The 5,397-nt window shown below is 42.3% G+C and overlaps 1 pseudogene across 1 annotated transcript; it reads left to right on the plus strand.

The window, feature by feature from the left end:
- Nucleotides 1-2,481: 2,481 nt before the first annotated feature.
- Nucleotides 2,482-4,958, plus strand: LOC148698277 (cellulose synthase-like protein E1; annotated as a pseudogene). Its single transcript, XR_015961061.1, has 5 exons — nt 2,482-2,802; nt 2,915-3,046; nt 3,645-3,740; nt 3,838-4,185; nt 4,270-4,958. The product of XR_015961061.1 is annotated as a cellulose synthase-like protein E1 (transcript).
- Nucleotides 4,959-5,397: the final 439 nt, after the last annotated feature.

A 5,397-nucleotide genomic window follows, 5' to 3' on the forward strand; every position in this document is an offset into this window, starting at 1 on the left:
GAGTGTAAATTCCATCTTCTCCTTGATAATTGCATTGAGGCTTTATCTTGGTGATTCCACAGGCTTACTCTTGAACTAGTTTCTGCCCATCGTTGATTTTCCTTTGTGCTACTTCTTGAACTGGGCAGCAGGATGGTTCTTTTGGTCTCCCCCGAAGGTCTGAGCTTATCCCTTTTATCTGTTTCTTTGTTCAATCTGTGCAGGAGTGGTCCCTTCTCTGGAAGTGTATCAACCGTTGAAGATGACTACTCGAGAGCAACGCTAGGTAAGCAATCAGGAATAGATTCCAGGCAGTTGGCTCCAGATCGGAAGACTGACTCCAAGTGCCGGCTGATTGCTTCTTTCACTTTGCCATACGAGTAAGAACAAGGACAAAGAAAAGGACAGGGAAAGAGCATGATATGAGATACTTTTGCTTTTGACCTTGATGATATGAGATACCTTTGCTTTTGAAGAAGCGGTGAATGAATCAGCGTATTTCAATCCGCCGTTTCCTCCTGGGTCATCTGTACTCCAGGCATCTGGTATCATCTTTGGGGAAGAAGAAAGAATTGAGTATTTCGAAAGGCTTTGCTGGGAGTGCTCCCTCAGAGGTGAGGAAGAGTTGGGCATTTTCTTCAGGTTTTACCTTGCCAAAAACAAAATGAAGGTCGACATATATAGAGATAATAGCAAGTGGTGGTACTTTTTACCCTTGTCGACAAACGTTTTGATCCCGCAAATCCGTCTTTTTGAAATAGTGGCGCCTCTTCGATCTTTGAATACGCCTCTTCGATTTCTGAGCAGGCGCCCCTTCGATTTCTGAACGACGCCCCTTCGCTTTCTGAAAGACACGTGGTAGTGCAGATGCGGCTCCTTTTGACAAAGCTGCACGCGTTTTCTGAAAAGCAGAGAAAGCGTCGCCGAACTTTGCGCTTGTCGGCTAAAGAGGTGTAGTTGCGATGATGGCCTCCACGTGCGTCTTCTGAAAAGCCGAGAAAGCAACGCCTAAATTACGCCGGAAATTCCGGCTTCTTGAATCGGTGGACGCGTCGCCTTGGCTTTTTATAGAGCTATCGATCACTACAACAAACACACTCTGAAGACTTCCCATTCTTGAAAATCGACTCCGACCCTTTGAAATTTAACTCCATCCCTTCTCTTTGAACACTTTTGAAAAATGGCAAACTCATCGAACCTTAGCTTGGAATTGAGCCTTAGCAGTGATACGGGCGCGCCGCGTCAAGGTAACGTATGGCGCCCTTCTTTCTTTTCTTCTAACGGTCCTCTCACAGGTGAAGACTCCGTGATGCAGGACGCCACAACAGCTACAATAGTAGCTAAGAACCTCCTCACTCCAAAAGATAGTAGGCTGCTGTCAGGACGGTCCGATGAGTTGGCCGTTCAAGAGTCCCTCGCACTTAGTGTTCAGTGTGCGAGCTCTGTGTCCAATATGGGCCAACGCCTGCTTGCCCGCTCCCGTCAGGTGGAATCATTGATGGCAGAGGTGGAAAGTCTCAAGCAAGAGATCAAGCAGCTGAAGTATGAGAATAGAAGTTTGCATGTGCTTGCAAACAACTATTCAACGGGCATGAAGAGGAAGCTTGATGAGCTGCAAGAATCCAATGTTCGAATGCAAAGTGACCGTCAAAGGCTTTCGGCTTACTTCCAGAGGCACATTTTTCCTGGCTCGTCCAGCGTTTGGCCAAGTATTGGGGCCTGGAATGCTCCCGCTCCGATGCCTTCCGCTCCGATGCCTTCTGCTCCTATGTCTTCTGCTCCGATGCCTCCCGCTCCGATGCCTCCCGCTCCGAGAGTTTTGCCCAGTAGTGGGGCTTCAAGTAAACGCCCTTTGTGAAGGCTCCATCTTTCTTTGTTTAGCAGTGCCTATCAATAAACAAAACATTTTCTTAATGTTACAATCATAGACTCACAGAATTAATAAACAAACAAACAATAACAACTAAACAACCTAACAAGTCAAAAACGAAATAGCAACAAAGAAAAGAATTTTAAAAATTTATTTATTTATTTTTTATTTATTTATTTATTTATTTATTTATTTATATTTTTTTTTTTTTTTGTCTTAAATTTTCGGAGTTTTATACCAAGACACTATAAAACACACTAAAACACTCTAAAAACGCTTAAAACAGCAAGAAACAACATTCTAAGTGATAGGTGAATAAATCCCACGAAATTCATGCAAATACAAATTGTTTACCCCCCCACACTTAAATCAAACTTTGTCCTCAATGTTTTAAGCAGAAAGTCACAACAGAGCAAGCAAATAAACAAATACGAGAAAGAAAGCAAAGTAAAGGCCGTAAAAAAGAAAGGAATAAAAATAAGTTTCTTAAAGGGGTTTCCAAGTTCTTCTCTATTCGGATGCATGGGTTGCCTCCCACTAAGCGCTTTCTTTTACGTCTTGCAGCCGGACGGTACCTCCGATAGATGTTCCCACCTAACCCTCACAAAAGCAGGGAGTCTTGTTGGCTTGGGATCGCCCTCATAGACCAAAAATGTTGCTTCCAAAACCATCAAATTTAGAGTGTTTATTGATATAATAATCATTCACTGTTTGTTATGTGATCCTTAACATTAATGCAGATTAGGGTATCTTCAAACATTAGCAATGGCCAGGTCATCCTTAATGTAGACTGCGATATGTATTCGAACAACTCCATGGCCATACGTGATGTGCTTTGTTTCTTCATGGATGAAGAAGAAGGCCAAGAGGTTGCCTTCGTACAGTTCCCACAGAATTTTGAAAATATAACTAAGAATGACTTGTATAGCAATTCTTTACGCGTAATCTACGAGGTGAGTAGATGTAAATGGAGTTACAAGACTGTAGAATTGAACTTATTTTAATTGCAGTTTCATGTTAAATTATATTGGACTTTATAGTTGACATGTTGGAGTGGGATTGAAGGTGGAATTCCATGGCTTGGATGGTTATGGCGGCACTCTATATGTCGGAAGTGGATGCTTTCACAGAAGAGAGACTCTTTGTGGGAGAAAGTTTATCAAGGGATCCAAGATTGATATGAAATGGGAGTTCAATGTGTTGGAACCCCCAGTCCCACATCGGACAGAGGGAGAAGAGAAGAATGCTTTAAATAGAAATACCCCTCTCTAATTAATACCGAGGCCTTTTGTGATAAAACCCTACACCTGAGGATTGTGCAGGTGGTTAAGTGGGGACAGTATCGGTGTTGTTGGAGTGGGCCCTCGGCCCGTCGACCTGAAAATTTCCACATGGTATCAGAGCCAGGGGACGGGCCCGTACTGCCACGTGTTTGGGTGGGTCCCCATTGACCCCGCGTGATTGGGTGAGTCCCGACATGGCTCCACGTGGTTGCCGATGTGTGGAAATTCACGTGTGACCCATAAGTGGGGTCTCACATGCGGGGGAGTGTTGGAACCCCCAGTCCCACATCGGACAGAGGGAGAAGAGAAGAATGCTTTAAATAGAAATACCCCTCTCTAATTAATACCGAGGCCGAGGCCTTTTGTGATAAAACCCCACACCTGAGGATTGTGCAGGTGGCCTCTTGTGATAAAACCCCACACCTGAGGATTGTGCAGGTGGTTAAGTGGGGACAGTATCGGTGTTGTTGGAGTGGGCCCTCGGCCCGTCGACCTGAAAATTTCCACACAACGGACAAAGAGAAGAAAGTAGAATTCATGAGTTAGAAGAAAATTCAAGAAGTCTTGCAAGCTGTACATTTGAAGAGAACACTCAATGGGGAAAAGAGGTCTCTCACTCTCTCTCTCTCTCTCTCTCTCTCTCTCGATCACACACACACACAACTGCACACTAATTTGAGCTTGATGAATGTCTATAATTTGCAGATGGGATTGAAATATGGATGTCCGGTATAAGATGTGATCACAGGGCTATCAATCCAATGCCGCGGTTGGAAATCAGTGTATTGCAATCCCTTAAGGAAAGCTTTCTTAGGAGTAGCCCCAACCACGCTAACTCAGACGCTTGTGCAGCATAAGAGATGGACAGAAGGCAATTTCCAGATTTTGCTTTCTAAATACAGCCCTGCATGGTATGCACATGGAAAAATTAGCTTTGGTCTTCAACTTGGATATTGTTGCTACTGCTTCTGGTGTTCGAATTCCTTGGCAACGTTATTTTATTCGATTGTCCCTTCCCTTTACCTCCTCAAAGGCATTTCCTTATTTCCACAGGTACTGTTTTTGTGGCAAAATATACATATTTTCTTTTGCAACTTACTCAATGTTTATAATAAGGGTTTTGCTTTCTGGACTTAGGTCTCGAGCCCTTGGCTCATACCATTTGCATACGTGATAATTTTGAAGTACACTTGGAGTTTTGTTGAGTTTTTGGGGTGTGGTGGCACAATCTTAGGTTGGTGGAACGATCAACGAATTTGGCTTTACAAGAGAACAAGTTCCTACCTATTTGCCTTCATTGACACCATTTTAAACTCGCTTGGATATTCTGATACAGCATTCATAATAACATCTAAGGTGGATGATGAAGATGTGTCAGAACGATACAAGAAAGAGGTTATGGAATTTGGAGATTCGTCGCCAATGTTTACCGTACTTGCAACACTAGCAATTCTCAATTTGTACTGCTTTCTTGGGTTTTTAAAAGCAATCTCTGGAGAAGGAATAGCAGAAGCTTATGAGAAAATGCCTTTGCAAATTCTTCTGTGTGGGGTTTTAGTTCTTCTCAACCTACCATTATACCAGGCCCTTTACCTAAGGAAGGACAAGGGAAAGATGCCAAGCTCTGTAGCTTTTAAATCGATGGCATTTGCAGTGTCTGCTTGTATTTGTTTCCAGTATTTGTATTGAAAGAAATTCGTTATTAGAACAATTAAAAATTGTCACTGCCGTCAATTGTCCATGAGGATTTCGTCTTAAGATGACTTCCTAAAACCTATGTTTATGTGATTTTATTCCTACTTCAAGCAAAGAAATGTGATTTTTCATCCTCTTTCTTGCTCCATGGCTTGCTCCATGCAATTTCCCTATGCTATTCTGAAAAGAGTGAGTTTGTTTTATGTTCTTATGAAAGACTACATACGCAGCATGCAATCCCGGGATACCAAGTTAATCATCTACCTTAAACACATTACAAATATTAAGCTGCTATGAAATCATTGAGTGGGCCATCTACAAGCTACTCTTTCTGGTGGCTACTAGTCTAGCATTTTCTGGTGCCTTTAAAGATACAAAAATAAAACATATACGAATGATTAAGACTTAACAAAATAGGGGGGGGGGAGAATTGTGGTTGGACGATATTAAATTAAAAAGACAGAATATAATTAAAGGCAAAATGTAAATATGAATGTGATAAAAATATGGATGATGGAATAGCCAAGGGGTTCTTCTCCACACATGTTACAATTGCATACAAAATTGATT

This window comes from Pyrus communis, chromosome 3 (genome assembly GCF_041283825.1).
Source record: "Pyrus communis isolate YQ-2024b chromosome 3, ASM4128382v1, whole genome shotgun sequence".
Lineage (NCBI taxonomy): Eukaryota > Viridiplantae > Streptophyta > Magnoliopsida > Rosales > Rosaceae > Pyrus > Pyrus communis.